A 16,653-nucleotide genomic window follows, 5' to 3' on the forward strand; every position below is an offset into this window, starting at 1 on the left:
AGAATTATATGCCATTATTGTCGTTTCAATAATCAATAATATGGCATTTCAATAATTAAGACTATGTCATGTTCGTACTCACAAACAAAAAGTCATATACTATAATAAAGGTGAACAATGGGTTCAAATCCATGATCAAAATATCCACTTTTATGACAAATCAATCAAAAGAAGAAGTAATCAGGTAATTCTCGTGTACTACACTCTTACGAAACCCAACTTTATTCTACTACTAAAGAAAGTATTTAATCGCACCTATAAAAAAAATTAAAATCCATTGATCATGACAAGTAATCCCTTTTCCACACATACCCTTAAAAAGTCTCAAAGTTATATCTATTGTGATAGTTTCCATTGGTTCTCAAAAGAGAACATGTTCCAAAAGTATTAATATTGTAATATGATGATATAAAGGAAAAAAAAAAGTAGAATGATATAATACATAAACAATGAAAGTATATTGTTATTTCTTGCAGTTATCCCAATGATCTCGAACTTTATTTTATGTTTCTTCCAGAAGCTTGGCATCATAAAGTTCAACCTTCATAGTTTTCAGGTCCGGTAGTACAAGCTTTGTTATGGCAACTATTGCCATTGAAACCTGTGAAGAAAACCAAAATTAAGCCTTATCATCCACGCAAGAACTATCCAAACAAACAACTAAACCAAAGGAACAGAAAATGTATTTCACTCTACTATATTTCAAGAATGAGTTTCTGACCCACCTTAAAAAGGTGAACTACAAGGTTATCATTTTGATTTACTTCATTGTTTTCTCAATATATATATATATATATATATATATATATATATATATATACTACCAAATATTAAGCTTCTAGGATTCTTAACAATCCGAGAGCACCAAGAAGGTCGCACTCCGACCATCGAACAAAGAAAAGAAAAAAATATGAGGTTTATTCTATAAGACATTACCATGTAACCAAAATTGTAGCCCTGTTTGATTCAAAAATCAAACTCTTAGGGCTGAAATAAACAACAAATGACAAATTGAACATGAATATCGTCCATTAGAGCGTTTCCATTGCTTCGATTGGAGTCAAATTCTATGAAATTGTTGTGTCATGATCCATTGACTGCTAATCGATGTCGGCCTGAAATTCACAGACCCTGGTTTTGGAGGCCTACGACGACAAAGTGTGTTGACTAAGAGTTAAAGGAATTTAATAAACCTGTTGAGAAGATGAAGATGTAACTTTCGGAAGAGAGGTGTGGATAAAAGATTGAAGAATAAAGGAAACATAGAATGAGATTAGGATGTTAAAACAAAATCAAACCCTCCATCATCATCTGGCGGTAAAGGGTTACGGTAGTGTTGGGTCAGACTATGATAATATTGTGTTGAAAGAGACCTGAAAGCGGTGGAATGAACTATCAATATTTCTTGAATGGAGAGAAGAATAGGTGGATATGTACAGAAGAATGGGAGAATGAAGAATAACACACCGTATATGAGGCGATGCAGATAGGGGGAGGCATAACTCATTTTTTGCAAACGAATATGGATCGGCCTTGAATTTGACATTTACATGTGTGCGTGGCTTGTTGGTTGGCACCACTTGAGTACTTTAAAATCTGGTTCAATAGAAATAGTTGAAGAGGATCAATTAACCGAAAAAAAAATTGTATTATACTTAAATGCAAGTATCAACAAATTATTAGGTTGTTCCACTGTTTTAGTGCTTTACCTGGTCCAAAATTCGATTTAGTTTTTGTTTGGAAAAGTTTCATGCAATTTAGATATCATAAGAAACCTTCATAAAGATTTGGTACTCTATTTTTTGAAACAGGTGCAAGCCAACTCTAAGTTTTCAAGACCAGATTATATATAAACAAATCACAAACATAGCTACATAAGAAAAGAATTGCACAGTCAAGGGCATTTCAAACTTTCATTTTTTTTTTCATATTAACAAAAGTTGTTGGTTTGCAATCACACCACAAACACAACATTACAAATTGTAAAAATATATGGTAAGACAGTTGTGTTTAAGTATCGTATGAAACATGGTTAAGTGTTTAGCTGATATAGCCAAAATAGTGTAAAATTGCAGTAATTTCTACAATGGGAATATAGGATTACTTATTGTCCTTCGTAGGTGCTGTCAAATGTGGGAGTATTTAAATAGCCCATAGAAATTAAAAATTAATGTAGACTTTTAACAAGAATCGAAATTTAATATCTCACAAACTTTGTTTGATGAAATTTCAACCGCCCCTTTTGAACCATTAAAAACAATAGGGAAAATAGGTTGCAATAAGATATGTATTTTATTTTTTAAAAAAAATCTAACACTTTTATATAATTAAAATGTCAGAGGTATACAATGTAAAGGTAACCAATCAAAACCTATTTTCCCCTGTTGCAATCTTTAATCATAAGTAGAAGTAAAAGATTTAAACTCTCTACAATCTATTTTCCCATGTGGCAATCATTAATTATAAGTGGAATTGGAGAAACGATATTATAATTAGTATGTGGAACGAAAATGTTAATCCTGGACCGTTTTTCAGCCGATTCGAGTTTACAGATCAGAGGAGAATCGACCAGTTTAAACGGAAAAAAAAGACATTGATAAGATTGACGGTAAAAAGTAACAAGAATTGAAATCAAATTAGGGTAATCAAATTAAGATTTGTGTTCTCAGTTCAATCAAATTAGGGTTCATGTAGAAAACCTACCAGTAGGAAGATGGTGATGGCATAACGGTTAATGTTGCCGTTCGTATTCAGAATATTTGCGGTGAAGAATTGGACGAATTTTATATTGCTTGCATAATAATAGAAATCCATTTAGCGGAAGATATGTTCGGATCTTCAAGATGATGAACCGATACGTGCCTTCGGAGTGATGTAGAAGAACACGGATGAGTAAACAGAATCGGAAAAGGTAAGTGAAAACGTTGTGTCGTTCGGGAGGGGGTTACGTGGAGGAACCGAAACCCTATGAATTCAATATAGCGGCCTCATAATAAAAGGGTTTATATATATATATATATATATATATATATATATATATATATATATATATATATATATATATATATCTTCTCTAATAAATGAAGATTTTTTTTGCCACATGTCATCTTTTCCTTCATTTTGACATTTGTTATTTTGTGGGAGTTTTAAAATTTTTATTTTCCACTTGTCATTTTTTAGGAATTTCCATTTTCTTAAAATAAAATTCCATAAAGTTGTAATAGATTCTATAAGGAAATAAAATCATCATATTAATTTGATAATAAATTCTCATAAATACTGCAAACGATTTAATTTCTTTTGCAAATGTTCTAAAGTATTAATTTTGTTATGTAAAGTATTATTACTTTATAAAATATTTCATATTTATATATTGATATTAAATTTTAATTTTTAATAATCCCGTGTAATACACGGGTCTCACACCTAGTATATATATATATATATATATATATATATATATATATATATATATATATATAAGGTTGAGATCGGTTGAGAACTCATACTTTCCCGAAAACCCAAGAACTAAAAGTGGAGCGTTGGATCAAAAGTAATTCATTAAGGACATGATCGTCATCTTACCAATCTCTTTTAATGTTTAATTTTTTTGTGTTATTTAATATATTAATATAAATGTCTAAAAATTTACATCATAAATCAAATTTTCATATTTTTTTAAAAATAATATTTTTTTTTCGTTTTTTTTTAACAAAAAATACAGATTTTTTAATTCTTTATAGAAAACAAGAATTTTTGAAAAAAAATTGAAAAAAATATTTCTTTAAAAAAAATGCAATTTTTTCAAAAAACAGCAATTTTTTTTAAAAAAAACTTGTATTTTTTTTTCAAAAAAACTACAATTTTTTTAAAAAAACTGCATTTTTTTCAAAAAAACTGAAACTTTTTTAAAAAAACTGCATTTTTAAATAAAAAAACTGCAAGTTTTTTAAAGAAAGTTACATTTCTTTCAAAAAAAAAAACTGTATTTTTTTAAAAAAGTAAATTTTTAGGTGCATATATGCATATTTTTTCAAATGCATATATGTATATTTCTTATACTATAGTATTCATAAGTAAATCACAACAAATCTGATTTTTATTAATTAATCTATAAACATAATAATACAAGTATTTTATTCGATACAATATAAAATATAAAAAATAAAAAATGCTACAAATTTCAAAGCATTTTCATGTCTTCGTGTCAATATTTTCTTATTTTTTCTTCAATTTATCATTTTTCACCTCTTCAATATTCACCACAATTTCTTCCAAATCAACAAGAAAATCAAAAAAAAATGATTAATGCGAAAACACTCACAAAAATACATATGTGATTTTCATGTGACTAACATATGTGATTTTCATGTGATTAACATATGAATCACATGCAATTCACATATGAATCACATTTACATATGACATCATATGTAAATTACATGTGATTCACATATGATTTACATGTGATTTACATGTGAATCAAATGTGATTCACATGTGAATCAAATGTGATTCACATGTGAATCACATGTGATTTACATGTGAATCACATGTTACCAAATGGACAACTATTTATCCTAAGTTGTTTCTAAGCTCCTAGAGTACAACAAGCAAATATAACAAAAAAAACAGACTGTGAATTATAAAAAAAACATATATGGTATAGGGAAAACAACTGGAAGAGAGTTTCAAACACTTATATCAGTGTATTCTAAAAATTAGATATATGATATAAGAAATGATATATCTATAATGAGATATTTTATATCACAATTCAAATGATTTTTATAGATAATACAATTGATTTAACTTTATTTCACTTTTTCAATAACAATACAGTTATCAAATTATTGTAGCTAATAGTATAGTCATAAAAATGAAAACTAAAATATGTTATGACATTTTTTTCAAAACAAACTGTAGTTTGGAAATACAATAGTAAAATGCAAAAATTAATGAATACGCACTTAAAAAATGACTCTAGTTTAGACATATATTTTAATGATTTACTATGACTGTATCACCTCATCCCATGTGCTTTTTAGCCATTAAAAGAAGCTTCGGATGTGATGAGTTGAAAATCTCTAGTTATTCAATCATGATGCTAACCTCTTTTTCAGAAAATTGATCCACAGTACTCTATATTTGAAGAAATTACTGAACTTTAATTTCTATAACTTCAAAGGTAAAACTAGAATTCTAGACTATTACTTACAAATTGTTTTTAAAAATCAAATTATGTTCATAGTTAAATCAATCTTGTAGCATTAAAGATACTAAAAAAATCATTCGAATAAGAATCACAATAATTTAATAACCATGAAACACATTGAATTACGTACATTTAGAAGACATGTTCTCAATTTCGAAACTAAACTCTCACTTTTACCGATTGGATACGATTCAAAATAAACTACATTCTCAATTTAAATCAAATTCATTTATAACTAGCCAATGCATTTTTAAATCATTGCAGAAACTAAAGTATATTGAGTGATTAATTGAATGAGCTAACCTTTGAAGAGTGTGAACACATTTTTGTCAGTCGGTCGCTACACTAATCATTGCAGAAGAAGAGATCTCTAGTGGTGTCTGTTCTAAATATGTGGAGGCGAATACATGAACAAGTGGAAGAGATAAGTCATCGACGAATTCAGATAAAAACGGAATCGTAAACATGAATAGAAATTCTGCAATGCTTGCTAATTGAATGATTCTCTTGTATTTCGAGGAATCACATTTTAAAATACAACATTAATGATCGACGATAATGAAGCTTGGATCGTTGGAGGATTTTAGATTTCATATAAATTAAAGATTACCGGTGATGAAAGTTGGATAGATTGCAGATCCAGTTCTGGAGACGGTAAGAAGACGTCAAGGAAGAACGTGAGCGATGATGCCGACACCATAAAGGTGTTGTGAAGATCGATTCTAGGGCAATGATGATCGGAAAGAGTACAACTCGTTACAGATTAACAGCGACGGATTTGTGATCGTCTTCAGAAGAAACGATTGATCCGAGGAAAGGAAGGGAAAAATCCAAGATCGATCGAAAAATCTACGATCGAGCACGTCGGAGGTGATGTGGACACAAAGCAGATCTTCCCGGAGACGGCGGAGGAAAGAAAAACGGTACCGGCTACGCTTGATTCACTGCATCGATTTGGATGAACGATTTGAATTGGAGAGAAGGAATCTTCGTGTGGAAGTGTGTGTATGTTTGATATGAGAGAGACTCAATTTTTTAATTTGGGGAAACAATTTGATTTTTAGGGGCTTAATTTTTAGGATATATTCGTTCGTACCGATATTACCCCTAAGATCACATTTGCAAAAACCTAATATACCACTAAATTTAGTTATATTTACAAAGTATGCCACTAATGATCTAATCCGTTCAAAAAATTGATCCAACGTTCCGCTTTTAGTTATCGGGTTCTCGGGAAACTCTGGGTTCTCAAATGATCATTCCTATATATATATATATATATATATATATATATATATATATATATATATATATATATATATATATATATATATATATTGCAGATCTAATTTATCATGTGGCGTACTTATTTTTTATTTTTTATTTTTAATGTTTTTCATGTCAAAATATTTATAAATGACACACAAGCACTACAAGAAATACAGTCATTAGCGGCGACGCCAATAGCGGCGACACCTACTTTTAGCGGCGACACATCAAATTGTCGCCGCTAAAAGTATGTGTCGCCGCTATTGGCGTCGCCGCTAATGACTGTAGACACGGATCCGCGCTTTCACGTTCTGGTAAATTAAGATCGTTCGATCGTGTTTCTAATCCAACGGCGAGGATAATCGAAGAATACATAAAAGCAATATCGGTGACAAAAGTCGCCGCTAAAGACCTAACCGAGTCGCCGCTAATTGTCGAAAAAAATGGCGCGGTAAAATTTCTCTCCTAAGTGTCGCCGGTATTGAGGGAAATCGCCGCTAAAGCCAAAATTGTCGCTGGTAAAGGCGTCGCCGCTAAAGGTCGATGCACTTAACCCCAAAAACGTCGACCTTTTCCCATTTTCTCTTTTGTTTCACTGCAAATCTCGTTTCTTTCTCTCGTCTGCATCGCTTCCTTCAGCACTTTCGTCAATTAGAGTGGGATATTGTCACATTTAGCAATTTTGGGTGAAGATACCATTGGTGGGCAAGGATTTTCCGGTGAGGACCAAGTTTTTTCCGGCGAGACCAAGGATTTTCCGGCGAAACCAAGCTTTTCCAGGTCAATTTCCGGTCCATTTTCTTTTGTAACATTGATTTTAAGCTTATTGGAGTGGTTAATTGCAAAAAAATTACAATTTCAGTTTTGTTGATTGTGTTCCCGACCACCACCCGCCACCACCGCCACCACTGGACCACCACACGCCACCACAGGTTCTATTACTTCTATTTATTGTGACTGGGTGATGATTGTCATAATTAAGGTAAGTCTATCTTCATGATTTAAAAGAAGGAAAGGGAATCATGTTCTTCTTCATATAATAAGTTGAAAAAATGGCAAAATCATTCAAAGATCGTTGATGATTTGTATATCAATTTGATAGCTCTAGTTGCATCATTCCTGAATTGATTAGCTACCTAGAAATTTTATTATTTATATCTTTTAAGTTTCTATAACCAACTGATAAGGATCATAGATATAAAAAAAATAAAATAAAAATAAATTACTTTTAAGTTTTGTAATTTGTTTTATGTGTGCATTTGTGTGCATATTTTGTATATATGTGTGTATTTCATATGTGTGTGAAATATGTTATATGTGTGTGTATTTCATATATATGTGTGTAAAAATTGTATGTATTTCATATATGTGTGTATAAAAAATACGTGTATATGTGTATAATGTATGTATGTATGTATTTGTATGCAGTTTGGATTGTGTTCATGGTTGTTTTATGTGTATAAAAAGTATGTATATATGTGTATATTGTATGTATGTGTGTATTTGTATTTTGTGTGAAATATGTAAACTACAATGTCATAATGGAAAAAAGAAACAAAAAAAAGTAGGACGCTACAATGTCATTTGGTAATTTTTAGTTTGGTTTAAATTAATAGGTTAACTTACAAGTTTATAAGTTGTTATTTACTATGTAGTTGGAGAATCTTCGATCAATGTCCAACGATCCGGAGTCAACTGTGGAGCTTATAGGATGGAACAACGGTGGCGGGGATGATGACACGTCGTATTAGTTTTATCTTTTATTAGCATTTGTAGTATGACATAAATTTATAAGAATTTTGTTATTTATTTTGGTGTATGTATGGTATTATAAAACATGGATGTTATGTAATCGTGTTTCTGCATTTAACGTATCGGTTTTTCTGCATTTAACGTTATTTTGTATCGGTTTTCGGACAACCGAGATTGGCTGCTTTTAAAAAAAATAAAAAACGGCAATAACGGCGACACTATTAGCGGCGACATAGGGCATTAGTGGCGACTGGAGCATTCGCGGCGACACGTAGCATTAGCGGCGACATTATCATTAGTGGTGACACGTAGCATTAGCGGCGACTTTTTGAGCAATAGCGACGAGGCAGTAGCGGCGACTCAATAGCGGCGACGTGTCGCCGGTAAAGCTATTAGCGGCGACTTTGGTGAGCATATATGTATATTTCTTATACTATAGTATTCGTAAGTAAATCACAACAAATCTCATTTTTATTAATTAATCTATAAACATAATAATACAAGTATTTTATTCGATACAATATAAAATATAAAAAATAAAAAATGCTACAAATTTCAAAGCATTTTCATGTCTTCGTGTCAATATTTTCTTATTTTTTCTTCAATTTATCATTTTTTACCTCTTCAATATTCACCACAATTTCTTCCAAATCTACAAGAAAATTAAAAAAAAAATGATTAATGCGAAAACACTCACAAAAATACATATATGATTTTCATGTGATTAACATATGTGATTTTCATGTGATTAACATATGAATCACATGCAATTCACATATGAATCACATTTACATATGACATCATATGTAAATTACATGCGATTCACATATGATTTACATGCGAATCAAATGTGATTCACATGTGAATCACATGTGATTCACATGTGATATGTGAATCACATGTTACCAAATGGACAACTATTTATCCTAAGTTGTTTCTAAGCTCCTAGAGTACAACAAGCAAATATAACAAAAAAAACAGATTGTGAATTATAAAAAAAAACATATATGGTACGGGGAAAACAATTGGAAGGGAGTTTCAAACACTTATATCAGTGTATTCTAAAAATTAGATATATGATATAAGAAATGATATATCTGTAATGAGATATTTTATATCACAATTCAAATGATTTTTATAGATAATACAATTGATTTAACTTTATTTCACTTTTTCACTAACAATACAGTTATCAAATTATTATAGCTAGTAGTATAGTCATAAAAATGAAAACTAAAATATGTTATGACATTTTTTTCAAAACAAACTGTAGTTTGGAAATACTATAGTAAAATGCAAAAATTAATGAATACGCATTTAAAAAATGACTCTAGTTTAGACATATATTTTAATGATTTACTATGACTTTTTTTTGGTTATACTGTATCACCTCATCCCATGTGCTTTTTAGCCATTAAATGAAGCTTCAGATGTGATGAGTTGAAAATCTCTAGTTATTCAATCATGATGCTAACCTCTTTTTCAGAAAATTGATCCACAGTACTCTATATTTGAAGAAATTACTGAACTTTAATTTCTATAACTTCAAAGGTAAAACTAGAATTCTAGACTATTACTTACAAATTGTTTTTAAAAATCAAATTATGTTCATAGTTAAATCAATCTAGTAGCATTAAAGAAACTAAAAAAAAAATCATTTGAATAAGAATCACAATAATTTAATAACCATGAAACACATTGAATTACGTGCATTTAGAAGACAAGTTCTCAATTTCGAAACTAAACTCTCACTTTTACCGATTGGATACGATTCAAAATAAACTACATTCTCAATTTAAATCAAATTCATTTATAACTAGCCAATGCATTTTTAAATAATTGCAGAAACTAAAGTATATTGAGTGATTAATTGAATGAGCTAACCTTTGAAGAGTGTGAACACATTTTTGTCAGTCGGTCGCTACAGATTAACAGCGACGGATTTGTGATCGTCTTCAGAAAGATGATCGGAAATGATGATCGGAAAGAGTACAACTCGTTACAGATTAACAGCGACGGATTTGTGATCGTCTTCAGAAGAAACGATTGATCCGAGGAAAGGAAGGGAAAAATCCAAGCAGATCTTCCCGGAGACGCCGGAGGTGATGTGGACACAAAGCAGATCTTCCCGGAGACGGCGGAGGAAAGAAAAACGGTACCGGCAACGCTTGATTCACTGCATTGATTTGGATGAACGATTTGAATTGGAGAGAAGGAATCTTCGTGTGGAAGTGTGTGTATGTTTGATATGAGAGAGACTTAATTTTTTAATTTGGGGAAACAATTTGATTTTTAGGGGCTTAATTTTTAGGATATATTCGTTCGTACCGATATTACCCCTAAGATCACATTTGCAAAAACCTAATATACCACTAAATTTAGTTATATTTACAAAGTATGCCACTAATGATCTAATCCGTTCAAAAAATTGATCCAACGTTCTGCTTTTAGTTCTCGGGTTCTCGGGAAACTATGGGTTCTCAAATGATCCTTCCTCTCTCTGTATATATATATATATATATATATATATATATATATATATATATATATATATATATATATATATATATATATATATATATATATTGCAGATCTAATTTATCATGTGGCGTACTTATTTTTTATTTTTTATTTTTAATGTTTTTCATGTCAAAATATTTATAAATGACACACAAGTGTATAAATAATTTTTAGAAAGTTTAATATATATATATATATATATATATATATATATATATATATATATATATATATATATATATATATATATATATATATATATATGGTCCGGTTCTTGTGAGCACTCGTGAGGACACCTTAAAAAAATGAAAAAAAAAATCTAAAGAAAATACAAATCATAAAATCGTGCATATATCTATGTCCGGGAGAAAAAAAAACTAGAAATTTTTTTTTGCATCATTAAAATTGATTCATGATTCAATTTTAATTTTTAATTTTGCATCATTATGATCAATGATTCAATTTTATTGATCCAAAAAAAATTTATTTTCCAATTTTTTTTCTCCCGGACATAGATTGATGCCTGATTTTATGAATTATATTTTTTTTCATTTTTTAAGGTATACTCAGGAGTCTTCACTTCAAAATGAGTCCTCACTAACTATATATATATATATATATATATATATATATATATATATATATATATATATATATATATATATATTAAACTACGTAAAAATATTTATACATCACTTGTGTGTCATTTATAAATATTTTGACTTGAAAAACATTAAAAATAAAAAATAAAAAAATAAGTACACCACATGATTCGTCAGATCTGCAATTCTCATTCAAATATTCAGCTAAAGAGATATGGGCTATTGGGCTTAGATTTATTTCAATTCCCATTCAAACATTATCCGAAAGTTATATGGAGCTATATATTCTAGAAATTGAAATGCGTTCAAGCCTGCTATACTGATGTTTTCATTGTATTTAATAATTAAGTAATTTATTTATTATATAAACTTCTTAATTAATAAACAGATTTATAATCAAAGAGCATTTAATTGTATCTTTATTAATATTTTATCAATTTTTACATTATAAATCAAATAAAATAAATTTGACAAATCATCCCTAATAAGTAAAGAACTTTTTTGCTACATGTCATTCTCTAATGAGTTTTGACACTTGTTATTTTGTGAATTTTTAAATAAATAATATCCATATGTCAATTTATGGTTTTTTTATTTTTTAAAATTAAAAAACCACATAATACTTATAGTTATATATGTAAAGTATTAAATGTAATAAATATTATACTAAATTGCAATTAATATGTTTCTTCATTCCTTATTTCAAAATTTTATTTTAAAAAATACTTATTATTTATATTTTAATATTTTATTTTTTTATCAACCCGTGTAATACACGAGTTTACACATAGTTCTTAAAACATAATGATACATATTAATAATAAAACGATCTATAAAACGATATTTTTGCCTGTTAGAAATATTAGATATTTTTTAATTGGAGCTTGTTATATTGTTTATTATTATTTTATTGATTATCTTTTATTATTGAAACATATAACTTATTGATTTTTTATTGACCATTCACTATATATAATAAATGGTCAATATATTTTTATGCTTAGTAAAAATTAACCTTCATTCTTTAACCAATTTTTTTACCCTTAATTATATTTTAATTTTAAATATTTGTTATGTATTTATTAATTAATTTTATCAATTAAATATTAATGACAATTTTTGTATACAATATAAACTTATACAAGTTTTATAACATTTACAATCTTTTTTTTTCTATTTTTATAACTATGAAGTAATAATTATTTTGTATTTTATATATATATATATATATATATATATATATATATATATAATTCTCGACATAGTTGTATTTATATTTTTATTATTTGTGACATTTTTTAGATACAATATATGTTTAAAAAATAGAAGTTTTATAGAACATTCTAGATAGATGGGGATAGATTAGTTAATTTAAAAAAAAATAAAAATAAAAATGTTAACCAATCGAGATGTAATTTAGTTAAAGGTTAAAATTAGTAGAATATGTTGGGTCTCCGTTGGGTATTTATTGTCTGTTTGGTAAACAATGGTTTTTCTTCTACGACGGGTGCAAACATCTGTAGACCAACACCGCTCTCCGTGAATCTTTTCATTTTGCGTCCTGATCAGTTTCTCTCACTGCCTCTGCTCACACCTTCCTTTTGTCCGTCGTGTAAAAGGTTTTATCCGTTGGGTAATAGAGTTGGGAAATTGGCCAATCCGATTTTATTAGTCTGACGATTTCGGAGGCAAAGTGGCGTCAAGTTCTATCCGTCGGGATCAAACGTCGTCGAATGAGTTTTGTAGCCGGAGTTGATAGTCAATTTTTCATTTCATTTCTCTGCTGTTTCCAGTTGTTTGGTTTTGGTTCGCCTCACGTTCTCTGTCGGGTGGGGTGGGGCTGTGTTGGGTTTAAATTTCAATAGTACATGTTGTTGATTGTGTCATCACGAGGGAGGATAAGTTTGAATGACGGGAGGCAAGAATACGAAAGTGTGACAGGAATAACCAGTCGAGAGGTGCAAAAGGGGGATCTAATCAATATACGTATAATTCGACATGTGGAGTTCATGGATCAACAGAAAAAAAAATTTATGTCTTTTTATGTGACAAATTTTCCAAGTGATCTTTAACCAAGGGATTTGTGGAACAAATGTGAGAAGATAGGAATGGTGGTTAATGTTTACGTTGCTCAGAAACGATCCATGATGGGGAGAAGATTTGGGTTTGTTCGATTCATTCCGGTTAGAGATAATCAAGAACTGGAGAAGAAGTAAAGTGACATTTGGTTTGGTAACTTTCATATTTTTGCTTCTATTGCTCGATTTGAAAGAAAAGAATAGGTTATCTTTAACCATTCCATTCCAAATCAGCAATGAAAAACATGGAGCGGGAAAATAGATCATCTTTTATTGATAAAGGGAAATCCATTGCTAGGGCTGTTACAGGAGAAGGAACTAGCAAGGTTGTTCCTGATAAGGATATGAAGAAAGTGAAGATTGGCAGTCGGGAACTAACAAGGATGACAGAAGTTTGTACCATAATCTTTGTTGAGGTGATAGATGCACAATCTATTGCTAAACTTATAAAATTATGTAATGAAGAAGGTTTTTTGAGTTTAAAGATTAGATATATTGGTGATTTGTAGGTATGGGTGTCATTTAAAGCAGAAAAGTCTTGCAAGATTTTTAGTTCTAACGCTGGAATTCAAAGTATATTTTTCTAGAATAAGAGCTATTGATATTCAATTTGTATTGGAGTATCGTTTGTTTGGTTGGAAATTATTGGTTTGCTCGTTTGTGCATGGAATCCTTGTGTTTTTAAGAAGTTGGAATCTTTTGGGGCACTATTTTATTCTCTGATGATGATGAGTCCAATTGCATGTCATTACGGAAGGCTTGTGATAGGATGAGGGTGATGTCAACTATTCAGGAGAAAATTGATGTGGTGATTGATGGAAAGGAATTCTAGGTTCATATTAAGGATGTTTTTTCTTAGGAACAGGATGTTAATGACGATGGTTTGTTTGTTGAGACAGATGATTTATCTCAAGGATTTATGGATGAAGGTAAATGGGATGAGTTTGGAAACAATGAAGATGGGGAATAGGATTTAGAAAATGGGAATGATAATTTTCAAGAAGGTGAAGTGGATGTGGGTTTGAATAAAGATGTAGTTGGAGATAGTGTTATAAATGGGGTGTTTAAATTCTATGGACATAATTATAAGGATGAAGAGCGAGAACATCATAATCATGAAAAAGACTTACATGGCGCATCCCAAAACAGTGAAACTCATAGGGGTAATCAAGTGGGATGTGGTGGTGAAGATAATATGATAGATGAAAATATCAATGAGCATATTCGACCTTCAAAAGAAGTGAGGAATAATAAAATAATCATTTTAGGGGTATAGTGGGTCGGGACAGTCTGAACTGCCAGGTTTTGGAGCTCATCGCTTCTTTTCTACGAATCGACATAAGGATAGTCGTGTTTCTAATCATCGGAATGAGGTCAGGAAATCATGGAGTACAACATCAGTTCATTCTTTGAGGAAAATGGCGCCAAATAAAGAATTATTGTCGTGTAACAAAGATAGTAAATTTATTGAATTGGAGAAGCTGTTGGGGGTATGATGTGGAGAATGCTAAAGAAGACTTGTAGAAAAAATTAGTTGACATGGGTGTGATTAAGTTTAAATGAACTGTTTCTCTCTTAACATTTGTGGTATTAGATCTTAGAAAAAAGATCTTGTGTAAAGGAGTTGTATAATAATCATTATGTTAATTTCCTTGGGTTACAGGAGACAAGGATGAAATATGTTAATCTTTTTAAAATCCACCCTTTATGGGGCAATGGGAATTTTGATTTTGTGTGTACTAATGCAAGAGGTCAGTCGGGGGGAATCCTCTCGGATTGGGATCCTTTGGTGTTCAAGAAAGATAAGGTTCTTTACATAGAGAATGTGGTGATAGTCGAAGGAAAATGGGTTAGTAAAAATATTAATTGTTCTATTTTTAATGTTTATGCTCCTCAGGAGGCTCGAAAAAAGCGAGATTTGTGGAATATTTTACAGTTTACCATTGGTGACTTCAACATTGTTAGATCGAGGGGGAAAGGTATCGATCAGTTTTTAGTTATTCTCAAGAGAATGCCTTTAATGAGATCATTTATGAAGCGGGTTTGGTGGATATTCCTATGGACGGGAAGAAGTTTACTCGGGTTGATAGGGTCGACAATAAAATGAGTCGTCTTGATAGATTTTTGGTTTCGGAAAGCTTGATTGACGTGTTTCCTGATCTGCATTGCTTGGCTAAAGAGAGACTTTGGTCTGATCATTGTCTGGTGATCATTGTCTGGTTCTTTTATTTGATGATGCGTTAGACTATGGTCCAATTTCCTTCAAACTTTGTAATTTTTGGATTATGATGGATGGTTTCTTGGAGATTATTCACTTAGCATGTGTCGAGTTTGTTTCAGATATTAGTTGGAGTAGGTTTGTTCATCTGAAAAATAAACTTAAATTTTTTAAAAACAGGATTAAGGAGTGGCATTTGTTGATGCGTGCATCTAAAGATGAAATATGAAAAAAATTATATTTCCCGTCTCGTAGAACTTAAAAAATTGGTGGATGATGGGGCTGCATTGGTTAAGATTATGGCCAAGAGACAAAATGATCTTCAAAAGTTGGCGGATATTGATAATTCAGATATGTTGGATTGTATTCATTTGTGATTTGTGTTTACCTTCTATCACAATTTTAGTGCAACCAAGCCGGTGTATTGGAACGTGAGCTGAGTGGGCATTATGTAATGAATTGGATCTTTGATTTTGTGTTGAACAGACAACATGGATTTCCGAGTAGAGTAAGTACTTCTTAAAAAATCTTTTCTTCTAAAGCAAGAAACAAATTATTTCGTTATTTAGTAGTTTTAATTTTATTTTAATATAGTTTGGTACCCTTTGCAATGACAAAACTGCATTTGAGGAAAAGGCGTTGGTTACAACTGTTGCTACATGGGCCAGAGAATTTCTGAAAAATTTTATGAACGATGTGGTTGTCTGAAAGTACATATAAGGTTAGTTGTTAATCTTTATAACATTCTACTTTTAGTTTAATGATTATTTGCTAAATTCAACTCTTTTAAAATGCTAGACAAAAAACTAATTGTTTGTTGTGTTTTGTTTTTTTCAGTGAGGATGAATGATAGCTGTTGTGTTTTGCTTTTAAGTGAGGTTGGAGGATAGCTGCAACACTTGATTATTGGACAATACCTCTGCATGGGAAAACAGTTTTATTTTTGAATTTATTTATGTAAGTTTTATGTACTATAAAATGACCAAATCAAGGAGTTTTT

General features: G+C 30.3%; 2 long non-coding RNA genes across 2 annotated transcripts; one reads left to right on the forward strand and one right to left on the reverse strand.

The window, feature by feature from the left end:
- Positions 1-258: 258 nt before the first annotated feature.
- On the reverse strand, positions 259-2,977 carry LOC145128695 (uncharacterized). The gene is made up of 4 exons (XR_013717053.1): positions 2,704-2,977; positions 1,468-1,596; positions 937-1,373; positions 259-601 (listed from the first exon to the last, which is right to left on the reverse strand). It is a non-coding gene; the product is annotated as an uncharacterized LOC145128695 (long non-coding RNA).
- Positions 2,978-15,645: 12,668 nt separating this feature from the next.
- LOC145133036 (uncharacterized) lies at positions 15,646-16,653 on the forward strand. Its single transcript, XR_013718363.1, has 3 exons — positions 15,646-16,161; positions 16,248-16,374; positions 16,491-16,653. It is a non-coding gene; the product is annotated as an uncharacterized LOC145133036 (long non-coding RNA).

This window comes from Lactuca virosa, chromosome 8 (genome assembly GCF_052849685.1).
Source record: "Lactuca virosa cultivar CGN04683 chromosome 8, Lactuca_virosa_CGN04683_v6, whole genome shotgun sequence".
Taxonomy (NCBI): domain Eukaryota; kingdom Viridiplantae; phylum Streptophyta; class Magnoliopsida; order Asterales; family Asteraceae; genus Lactuca; species Lactuca virosa.